At 31.4% G+C, this 12,939-nt stretch overlaps 2 pseudogenes; one reads left to right on the forward strand and one right to left on the reverse strand.

Annotated features, from left to right (window-relative positions):
* Window positions 1–1,155: 1,155 nt before the first annotated feature.
* Window positions 1,156–5,473, forward strand: LOC137823406 (disease resistance protein At4g27190-like; annotated as a pseudogene).
* A 426-nt stretch (window positions 5,474–5,899) lies between these two features.
* The window catches only part of LOC137825422 (putative LRR receptor-like serine/threonine-protein kinase At1g06840), a 61,621-nt pseudogene continuing 54,581 nt past the window's right edge, over window positions 5,900–12,939 (reverse strand).

Here is a 12,939-nt window from a genome sequence, read left to right on the forward strand (position 1 = left end):
CTGTAGGAAAGGATAACAAGATTGCGTGAGTTGTAAACATTTAAGGAATGATCATAAGAAAATGTCACAAATCTATGCACTACAATAAAATCATGAAATAGAAATCAATTTTAGAGACAAAAAATAATTAGTTATTATAGTGACTAAATTAGAGACCATTTTAGAAACTAAACTACTTTTGGTTTCTTAATTAGTTTATTATTGTTAAATGATTTTTAAATTAGTATTTAATTAGCTACCAAAGTTTTTCTACCGAATTTAAAATCTAAATAATTACTGCCATGAATATATAGAATATACTTTATGATTTTTAATATTCCATTTAATGTTATATTATAAGAATTATATCACATTTAATTTTTGGTTAAAAATAATTTCATACTATGATACACCAAAAAAACATCTCTTCGTTAATTAAAATCTATATAAACTTTTTTCATCTAAAAATATTCATTTTTTTCTCTCAAAAGTATTAACTAAATCATTACTATTGAAAATACTATCTATATTTTCAAGAAAAATAAAAATTAGTAATTTTTTAGGGACATAAAAAATACATTGTTTTAAAACTGAATTAATTTTTGTTTTAATTATTAGCATCAATATTATATAGTCTTTAATTTCAAATCAAAATCTTTTTTATGATACTTGTAAACAATATCTTTAATAATTATATTATTATCTTCAAGTCATATCACATATTATTTTTTATATTAATTTAATTGTTGAAAGAATATAATGAAGTTATTTTAATTAATATAATTACATAATTATATATAAAAAATAGTTGTCTTGTATATTTGAAAGATACGATTTTTTTTTTAAATAAAGACAAGTAATAATAAAGAAATATAAAAATAATAGTTGTCATGTATGTTTTACTTAATTTTTTTTAATAGCTAAAATACACATGATAATTTTTCCAATCATTTCATAGCTTTCATGTGTAAACTATTCTTTAAGAATTAAGGTACATGTTAATCAATTTAAAAATTAATTTATATTTTTTTATAAATATTTAATGAATTGTAGAAATATCATATATAAAACGCAAAGAGTCCTTGTTAACATAGTTAATACTAGTTTTTTCTTAGATTAAACAATTTGTTTTTCTCTCTATTTGTAAAATAACAACATCTATGGAAGGCATGACACCTTTTTAATTTACTATTTTCTTTTAATTGCATGATATCTTATTAAAATACATGACATAATATCATTTTGTAGTTAATTAAAGAGTGACAAATTCATTCATGTTTAGGAAATTGTATAAATTCAAATGGAGGACTTCTTTTTTTCTATCGCAACAAAGATTGCAGAATATGCAATAGTTATAATTTTAGACCATGCTAAATACTTGTGTTGTTTACACAACTTTGCTTTGAATCTTCCAAATGCCAAAAAACAACTGGAATTGACTCGAGAGAGTGTGAATGAGCAAATTAGAGAAGCCACTAATAGGATTGAAAAAGTTAATCCAGTTGTTGAGGAGTGGCAAAAAGATGTCAAGAAAGTCTTAGATGAAGTAAAACTGCTAGAGGAGAGAATATTGAATGTAAACAAGAGCTGTTTGAGAAGGTAATGTCAATATTCTCTTGCAAAAAATATAGCAAGAAAAACAACTAAAATGATTCAGCTCCATCGTGATAGCAAGTTTGAACCGTTTTCTACAACTATTGAACTTCCAGGCATGAAGTACTATTCTTCCAATGATTTCATTATGTTCAAATCTACAGAAGTATCGTACAACAAGCTTCTAGAAACATTAAAGAATAAAAGTTTTTCCATGATTGGGTTAGTTGGATTAGGAGGTTCAGGGAAAACTACTTTAGCAAAAGAAGTGGGTAAAAAGGCTGAAGAGATGAAAATCTTTGAGAAGGTTGTTATGGTAACGGTGTCTCAATCACCAAATATCATAAGTATGCAAAATCAAATTGTTGACCAATTGAGTTTCCCATTAAATAAAGCATCAGATATAGGTAGAGCACAATGACTATCACAGAGATTAAGGGAAGGTACAACTCTTTTAATCTTGGACGATGTATGGGAAAAGCTAAACTTTGAAGCTTTAGGTATTCCATTTGATGAAACCTGCAAGACTTGTATAACAACTCGCAATAAAGAAGTATGCACTTCTATGCAATGTCAAAGTATAATTGAACTTAATCTCTTGAGTGACAATGAAGCATGGACTTTGTTCACACATTATGCAAGTATAACTGATGTCTCCTTTGAAGCTTTGAAAGATGTGACAAGAAAAATTATTAATGAATGTAAGGGATTGCCCATTGCAATTGTGACTGTCGCAAGCACACTAAAGGGGAAAACTATTGAAGGTTTTGAGTTAGCATTGTCAAGGCTAGAAAATTCTAAGCCACTAGATATTCCAAAAGTCTTAATAAGTCCTTATGTTTGTCTTGAATTAAGTTACAATAATTTGACAAACCAATTGGCTCAATCTTTATTGTTGTTGTGTTCTATGTTTCCAGAGGATTATGAAATACATTTAGAAGATTTATTTCGATTTGGAAGAGGATTTTGCAGAGTTGGGTCGTTTGGAAAAATGGAGAATGCAAGGAGAGAGATGCATGAAGCCATTGACATTCTTAAGAGTTGTTTTTTGTTAATGCAAGCCGGAACAAAAGAAAATGTAAAAATGCATGATTTGGTTCGTGATGTAGCCTTGTGGATTGCCGCTAAAAGTGGTCAAACAATTTTCACACGCACTGGAGTGGGTCTGGAAGTGTTGACAAATGATGAAATCATGAAAGATACGAAAGCATTAGCCTTATGGAATATAAAAGGATATGATTTTCTTAATTATAAAATAAATTGTCCAACACTTGAAATTCTCTTGCTTTGTTTTGGAGGTCACATAAAAGTACCAGATTTGTGTTCTGAAAGCTTGGAAGAACTTAAAACCTTAGCAAGCATAGATCTACCGTGGGGAGGATCTAGGCTTCTTTTGCCAGAGTCACTGAAGTCGTTAAAAAATCTTCGAACACTGTGCTTGAGAAATCATGATTTAGGTGACATATCTTTTGTGGAAAGACTGCAAACACTTGAGATTCTTGACTTGCATGGCTCTTATTTTGAAGAATTTCCTGTTGGGATTGTAAAATTAAAGAAGTTGAAGCTTCTTGACTTGTTCGAATGTCGGCTTCAGAAAAATATAGTTGATGAAGTTTACGAAGTTGTAAGCAAATGTTTGCAGCTATAGGAATTGTATTTGTACTTGGTCAATTACAAAAAGGACTTTTCACATGATGTCTCAAATTGCTTGACTCTTCCATAAATAAGACGATGACTGCTTCAAATCTCCCGCAAGAAACAACTTCAAAGGTAATATATTATTTCAAAATCATGATATCTTTAACTAACATAACCACATGAGCATTTATAGAAACATAGTTATTATTTATTATTTCATTAAGTTGATTAAAAATAACGAGCTTTAAATATGAATTAATATTGAGATTTTAAGGAATCAGTATACTTTGTCAAGTGATGTTGTTTAAATGCATTAAGAATAAAAATCATATCGCAGTAGTTTTTTATCATTACTTTTATTCTGATAACTATCAAGATTACAGTTTATATTCTTATTGTGTTTGAGTAGAAAAATATATGCATAAATTAGTCATAATTCTGTGAAATGGATAATCTTTTATCTAGTCTACTAAACAAGTATTTATCAATTTAATCAATTATATTTTAATGAATTGTATTCAGACCTACTGATTATGATTGTTTTTTTTTTCGATTAGTATTGTAATTTTTTTATAGGTTTGTTTTTAATAATGAGTTTTGATCTAGTTTTTTGTTTTTATTTTTTAATACATTTTAGGTATGCTTCCTCACATTAAGTTTATTGAAAAATAATATATATTATTTTCAAAGATGCAATACATGTAAATAAAGAAAATGATATTGTAATTAGAAGTGATAGATATAAGATTTTGAAGTGCGTTATATAGTGTGATATTTGAAGTACGTTAGATTGATGAATTAATTAATGATTGAAATATATGGACTTAGTCCTTTATTTAGCAAAATTAATAAATTAAATCTGTAAAAATTCCATGCTTTGTATTTATCTTTTCATTACTAAATGTGCAATTGTATTCATAATTTTTTTCAAAAACAAGTTTGTTGATTTGAATTAGCCATAACTTATGAAGTGTAAAATGTAAGATATTAAGAATGAATTATGTTGTGTATACAGGATAATCAAATACCATGGTTTCCACCCCAACTTGAAGAGCTTAAATTGACTGATGTTAGAGTAAAAGGTCTCTTCCAATTCCAAATGGGAGAAGAAGGGGGCAGTAGAGAACTACTTCCTCTAAACTTAGATACATTAATCTTGGTAAACTTACCTGAGCTCAACTTCATATGGAAGGGCCCCACAGGTTTTCTAAGCCTCCAAAACCTTGAAACTGTTAGCATATATGGATGTCCAAAATTGAAAACCATCTTCTCCATCACTGTTGTTACAAGTTTACCAATGTTGAGGATTCTGGATATAAAGAACTGTGATGAATTGGAACAAATATTTGATTTAGGTGATGCACCACAACTACAAACCCTGTATTCTTCCCAACAACTCTGCTTCCCAAAACTCTATTCCATTAGAGTTAAAAAGTGCAATAAGTTGAAATGTCTTTTTTATAATCTATCGGCTAGTCATTTTCCCAGTCTGGGAACTTTGGAAATAGAAGAGTGCTATCAGTTACACAAGGCTTTTGGTTTTGAACATGAAGCTGATGATGGTGGTGAAGAACAGACGGCTAAAAAGGGAGAACAACTACTACTACAGAAACTGAACTTTATAACACTTACAAATTTGTCAAACTTCGAAGAGATTCACCACGGATTTAAGTTAAAAGAAGATGTTGTACATAACATAGAGGAATGTCCTAAGTATTCTCCAAGTTTATATCTGCATACAGGTAAAATTCACATGTCCTTTTTCTAGACACAATTACATGTCTTTGGATTATGATTGTTTTAAGTAAAATATATTTATCAGATATGTAAATAGAAGACTACAGTGAAGTATGGGAAGTGTGGTATTGATTTAAAAAACAAAGTGTGGAATGGACAATGCAACCGTGCCTCAAGTTATCACCCAACTCATCTCCAACCGCTACAATAAATTGGTCAGATAACTTTTTTTTGTCCGCTAAGAAAACATTTTTTAAATTAACCAATGCTAACTCACTGGCCCCAGTATTCTCATGTCACTCATTATGGAATAATATTCAAACATTGATACCATTTAATTATTTTGTAGGGAGACAATTGCTGGAGGGAAGCAGAGTGTTGAGACGAGTTGTGGGTGTAGGGGTGATATTAAAATTTGTATAAAAATAATCAATAACAGAAAGAAAGTTCTGTCTGTTAAATATTTATCTCTGTGAGTATTTATTTTCTTGTTTTAGGATTCAAGAATTTGATAGGGAATAGGTGATATTGTAAGATGTCTAAGTCTTATGTCGTGTATCGTGTAATATGATACACTCAGTGCTATATTTAAGTGTTTGATTCTTCCCTCTTTGAATTAAATTTTTAAGAGTGATTTTCCAAATATTTAGACATTTATCAATTCATATCATCAGAGCTAGTTAGCAAATTCCTGTAAGAACTAAGGAAAAAGAATTTGAAATCCTAATAACCTAAAAGACATGTGATTGGTACTTCAAAAACAAATCTCTGTCAAAAATTGATTAATTATAACTAACTAGCCTATTCTCTTCCAATTTATCATACAAGTAGCACAAAAAGAATAAATGAAAATTAGTAAATTTGGTTTCATTGTCCAATTCACAAGGCACTAATTAACATCCTCAGATTCAATCAAATATTTTTTCTTAAGAAAGATATAAATTTTGAACTTCTATCTTGGTTTGATGGTTGGTGCACTTCCACTGGCAAGGTCACTACTTGACACATCTCCTGAAATAAAATGAGTGTTTATAGTAGATGATGAAGGTTGTGAACTCAATATTGTACCAGAAGAATCACTTGTAACATATTCAACTCCCTTGGAATCTGGCTCAAGTAACATAGAACAGATGTATTCAAGCTCTCTAGCCACTTCTGCCATTTTAGGCCTCTCATCTGGTAAATCTTTGCAACACTTTAAGGCTAAAGTAAAAAATCTCACTGCATACTTAAATGGATAAGACTCAATACGTTTATCAACAACCAGATAAATTCCACCAGATTGGTATGCCATATTAACCTGAAATAAAAAAAGGAAGAAACAAAAAGATTTAGGTTTTACTTAAATCATTTCTCATTAAACACTTATATGAAGAAGAAAATAAGAAGGTAAAACGAATTAACCTTCTCTTATATGTTAAATATGTTAAAGTTAACTTGTACACAGTTAAACCAAGTTGACTGAATTGACCTTTATTAAATTGTCAAGAAGAGAAATCATGACATAACTGTCTAATTATATTTTCTCCATGAAAGATTGGTGGCCTTCCTGTCAAAAGTTCCAAAAATACAACACCCAGACTGTAAACATCACTTTTGTCAGTCAAATTACGTGTTAAGAAGTACTCTGGATCAAGGTAACCCTGCATGTTGAGAACATCGTATAAACAATAGAAAAATTAAATCATTGAACGGATAAAATCAACCTTAAACAATATATAAAAAATAATTTCCAATGAATTAGTTAGATACATCTTTGTATTTTGGTTTCAAAGATCCAAACGTCAAACTTATTTCTTAAACTATACAAAACACACATGACTGGCAGCAGTTATTTTCTACGCATAACTGTCTAAACAGTCCCTCACTTTGAGTTGCGATCAAGATCAGACTCCCTCCCAATGTTTCATATGTGTTGATAGTAATACAGAGAAGTATTTATCTTTTTCTTTTACATAGACTTAGTGTGTCACCTCTTCATTACTTGTAATATTGTTAACTGATTGTAAATTATAAATCAGCTACAACTGTCATATGACAGTTGAAACTGACAGATTAGAGTTTAGATAAGATCTTCATATCTGTACTATAAATATCAATTGTAAACTCAGCCTCTTATTTTTCCAAAAGAAATATGCCAACAATGTTCATCTTTAAGTCATACTTGAATTAAGGCATTGGTCTACTACATTTGACCTTTTTAAATTTTGTAGAATACTGTCTCATAATTTCAAATCTCATACTAAAACACATGCTCAATTATAGTAGAAGTAAATGCAGTGATGAAAACCATACCGGGTCCCCTTTACCACAGTGGATACATGAGCAGGTACATTTCCTTCAATATCTGGAACTGGGGCAAGTCGTGAAAGTCCAAAATCGGCAACTTTTGCTGTGTACCTACAGTCCAATAAAATATTGCTCGCCTTCACGTCTCGGTGGAATATTGGAGGATTAGCTTCTGTGTGCAGATATAGAAGACCTTTTGCTGATCCTAGAGCAATCTTTAACCTCATAGAAAAACTAAGAACATCTTTTGAATAAGCTGTCATAAAACATTACCAACATAGTTAAGACATAGAAAGGCATTTTTTTATTAAATTAAAAGTAAAATTATAACGTTAGTCTCTTTGTACTTGAAACCAAATTGGAGCCAGAAATAAGAACAAGAAAACTTATACAGAAAATTAGATGATAGAAGTTTAAATATACCAGAAAGGTGATCCCTTAGGGTTCCATTTGGCATATATTCATAGACTAACATCTGCAAGCACAAAGAAACAAACCAAACAGAACACATAAACTAGTCAAAAAAAGGACATAAGATTTAAGGGAGAAAAAGAACCAAAATAACCATTTCCTTAAAGAACCATAAAGAATAGGCTTAGTTGTGCTTTACTCCCTCATTTTAACAAAATGGCATCAGGCAAAGTTACCTGTTCACCCTCTTCGTCACAGTATCCAATCAGAGACACAAGGTTGCGGTGGTGTAGCCTTGATAGCAATTCTATTTCTGTAAGGAAATCCCTCCTAAGAAGCCCAAACACGGATACGGGCACGGATACGACACAGATACGGGCACGGATACGACACAGATACGGACACGGAGATACGGCTAAACTGAAAATTATAGGACACGGGACACGGCTATATATAAATTAGAATGTAGTAATATATTTTGTTATATGAAAAAAAATCAAGAAAAACATAATGTTTAACTTTTATTTTTTGGAGATTTTAAAGACGACCTTTATAAACCTTCCCATAACCCCCTTCTCCAATTTGAGCAGACTCACTAAAATTGTTTGTACCCAAGGCCATTTCTTTGTAATCAAATGATCTTACACCTTCAACTTTTAGCGAGATCCTAGATGCTGTGAAAATATTAGAAGCCTTTGTTTAAGATATATATAATCAAGTCATTCTTGATGGTACAGAAAATTAGATTTAGAATATATTTTACCAAAATAAAATATGTGCAATAACATCTAGACTTCAAATTATGAAAGAGCCAAAGCCTTGAAGACATTTCAAATGGGAAAAAAATAATAGGCTAACTCATTGTAAGGTACTCACCGTTACGCCGCTTGGAAAGTGCACGATAATCTCTCAAGCGTATTCTCAAAATAAGAATGGAAACAACTGCAGATAATGTAAGTGCACAGGCAATTGCACCTAAGATTATTCAAGCCAATGCACCTTTGCTTATCCTTGAACTTGAAGAGGGAGTAATGGCTGCATAATAAGCAGTATATGAGTACAATTGATCAACCTTAAAACAGTTTTCAAATATCTTATTCCAATATATGGGATTAACCTTCAATATAATTTCAAAATATTTATTTGAAAGGTGAAGCATGAATTATACTGTAAAAAGGCTGAGTTCTTAATAAAATATAGAGAACCACTAGGTCTGTTTGTACAAGTTTCTTCATAAACAACTTTAGCAGAGAAATGAATTGGGTTTCTGTTAGGACAGAAAATAAGGAAAAGACATGGAAGGTGTATTATAGGAGAAAACTTAAAAATAAAGGGTAAGGGAGTTGGTTAGTTAGTTGGTTATGGTTGGTCTTTAAATAAAGACCAACTGGTTTTAGGATTACAGTTTCGTTGACAGGAGAAGTCCTGTGTGAAATCAGTGTTTCCTTTGTGATTGTTCTGATTGTACGGCGGGGTGGGAATAAACAGAGGTTATTCAGTTCTTTTCTGTGTTCTTGGAGTATTTTGGGTTTTCTGTTTTTGGGTTCCTAACAGTTTCTCAATGAACTGAACTTAATTTATACATAAGCTAATTTATAGAAACTCACTTATCTAGCTATATGTAGCTCTCTCTATTTATTTTTTTAACTTTCCATAAAATAATTTAGTTAGTAAAAAGAGCTCATTTCACACTTTTCTTCTTATTCTTCTCTTCTAGAAGTGTTTATAGAGGAGTTTATTTAAACAAGTGTTAACTCAATCTGCATAAAACTTTAAACAATTCAATTACAAGTTTCCATGATCACTGTTCAACCACCTGACTGAGATTCAACTTCAGTTTTCTTGTTAACAGTGTCCAAGTACTTCTAGGAAAATCATATCATCAGAAGTTTTTGTAACTCACCCTCGTTGTAAAGATCCAGTAGAATGAAGTCCAAGAGTTCATAAGGACCAAAAAAGTCACTGTCATGAATATTCCACTATCTGAACATGTCCCTAATCCGAATAACCTCACCTGTACTGAACTCACGAGAACTTGTATTGTCCACATATTCTGGAAAAAGCTTCAAGTTCATTCTCAACCGCCCTTCTTCCCATGTAAAACGCTCAATGAACAGCTGATTAGTATGCATACTAAGACCATCTGTCAGGAAGTTCTCAAATTTTTTCACATATGCACGGAAATCTGAAAAACCTGGACTTTTCAACCGATAATGAACAATCAATGGGGCAACACTGATACACTCCACATTGTATTCATAAGAAGGGGTATCCTTGACTTGGACAGACAACAGTGGAGCCTCCATCCTTGTCATTGTCACTTTCACGTCCACAGAACTGAACAAAGGAGTTATTATTCGAACATACAGGATTTCCCTCAAGCCTGAAAAACAGTGATTTCAATAATATTGTGACAAGTTACCGAAGGAAGATGGAATAATCAATGTTCAACAATATTTGACCTTTATCATAAGGATTTATATTATTATTTTGAACAAGCATGACAAAGAAAAAAGATAAAACTCTCCACTACTCTTAAATTAGTACGTCTGAAAAATCAGTTTAGAAGCTTACATAAGTGTGAGATTTGGAGGAAGATTTGTACTGCCTGATATGCTTGTAAGTTGATTATGCTGCATGTATCTGCAACAGAGCAAATCAAAAACAAAAAAAATTAAAAGGCATCTAAGCTAACAAAAAAGTTGTGGATACAGGATGCCTTAGGAATATACAGACATATTCATGTTCTCACACATAGTATCACCCACAGCAGAAGAATAATGAGGACACAAATTTATAAACCATAAACCCTAAATTTGTGCTCTAAAATATAAATCTACAAGAGCAAAATTGCAAAATTATCATTTCATGTCTTACAAGATAAGTTCCTCGGTTGCATTTAAAGTTCTGTTCTGCCAAATGGTAGAGGGAACAGTACCACTAATTGAATTGTTTGGAACTGACCTGCCATAGGGAACGACACGTCTTAAAAATTGTTGCTTTTATAGAAGAATTTTATAGATATGTATGTATGTGTATGTGTAGAAATACATTACGGTTTGATGTAGAAGAAGAAGGTGAAACAAAAGACAAACTTACAATTTCTGAAGACGTGGAAGACTAGAAAAGTAGGTTGGAATTGTTCCATTGAACTTGTTGTTTGATAAGTCACTGCACAAGTCCTCAGAGTAAGACAATAATATCATATGCAATCCATGTAATCATATTTAGAATATTTTCTCCAACCACTTAATATGAGGAAAATATTTGTAAGGGGAAACCAAATCAACTAATGCATGACCAATAGATTTGTAAGCAATAGATGTTCTTACATGTCTGATAGCTTATTGGTAGGAATTGATTCATTCAACTGATTGAAACTAAGGTCACTGGAATACACAGAAACAGCAATCAGTTGAAACAGTTACTGATTTTAATCATGTGCATTGTCTAACTCATTATTTTGGCAGTTGCAGCCACTTCTTTTTGATAAAAATCCAATAAAATCAATGCATAATATAATTTGAAAGAAAATGAAATAGCTAAACTTACAGGTAAGTAAGGTGTGGTATCCTGCTGAAATCAGGAATTGGTCCTTTCAAGTTGCAGTTCCTGATAAAGCCAAGAAAAAACAAATAAGAACATATGGACCAATGAACTTTACACTAGGATCATTTCTCCTCACAGAACTAAATATGTTGTTTGAGACAAGAAATTTTGTTAAGAAGAATAAAGTGAAAAATATGAGGAATGACAATGTGGTATCCTCCAAATAGAGAAAAAGGAAATTGAGAAAATGATAAGAGTTTGCCAAAACAATTTGGACATCAGCCTAGTGCAACAGTAACGTACTGGCAGCAATATGTGTGAATACTCACTTGAAAACAATATATATAATTGTATTTCTTAATAGTTTAAGCACCTTGCAAGTTTCTCTCTGATTGAAAGTTTTATGAACTACAAATCACAAAGGTTTTAGAATCTTAAATCGGTATTCACCATACATTAAAATAAAGGCTTCCACTGCCCCACTCTTGAGATCCATGAGATTCCAAGATTTATTCTTAGCACGCATGGATTTGACCCCAAGCGCTACCGCGGTAACGTACTTGCAAACACAAGATCAGAAAATGCACTTACAATTTCAACAATTTTGACATGTTGGCATAAGATTCTGGCATGCTATTTCCATCGAAGTTATTGTTATCGAGTTGACTGCAATAACAAGAACATCCAAAGTTACTTAAAATATTATTTATTTAGAAGACGTATTTATCGGTTCAAGTTCAGCAAACATAGTAGAAACAAAAACATTCAAAAACTAAAGGGTCTAAAAGTACAATGACAGAAATTGCAAATTTCTAATATTATGACTTTAGAATTTCTCTTCTTAGGTTTATAATGTTCAACTTTAGAATTTCTCTTCTTGCAATTCTGATTTGTAGTAATAGGTTGGCATCACTTCACAGTGTATGAGCATGCTATTCAATCTTCACTACAGTTGAACATCTGTCAACATTTAGCTTAGGTTCCTTTTTTAGAATCTGTAGCTAGTTGTTCAGTCAGTTAGAAAGTTATTTCAGTCAATTTCAACTCAGTTAGGTCAGTCTATGCATAAATAACATTCTTTTAATTGAACTCTGACTTTAATCATTCAGAATTTTTTTCTAAAATTTTCCTCTCAAATTTTTGAACCCTAATATGGTGTCAGAGCATTGCAGATCTTAATTACATTCCACTTAATGACCTTACTTCAACAGTATTATTCGAACTTGTATAAATTCATAATTTCCTTCTTCTCTTTTCCTTGGATCCATAGAGGTCTGAAACACTGGTCTGTGGAGGCCTGAGGTGAAGTGCAAGTTATAATGGTGGTTAAGTACAAACTGATCCCAGATTTCCCATCTATGTACATTATCACTCACTCTTATCTCTCCCCCAAAAAATCTGTGGGTGACTACATCTTGTGAATCTGTTTGAACCTTTGAGAAAAAAATGAACATATATTCATGTTAACATGGCTTATACAGAAGAATAAATTTAAAGTGGAGAATTCAAGTCTCATACAGTTCTCTAACATGTAGATAGCCATCGACTAACGTTGTATCCGAGCACATGACTCCTGTCCAGTTAGATGTACAAGGATCTCCACGATCCCAGTTGCTCAAATTTCCATTAGTATCAATCAAACTTCTCTTTATGGTTCTTAATGCGTCAACTGCAAGATAATGCAAATGAAATCTTATATTTTGAATAAAAACATATGAAAACACATTACTCACTCCTACATAT

Source organism: Phaseolus vulgaris, chromosome 8, assembly GCF_051622355.1.
Source record: "Phaseolus vulgaris cultivar YP4 chromosome 8, ASM5162235v1, whole genome shotgun sequence".
NCBI classification, from domain to species: Eukaryota; Viridiplantae; Streptophyta; class Magnoliopsida; order Fabales; family Fabaceae; genus Phaseolus; species Phaseolus vulgaris.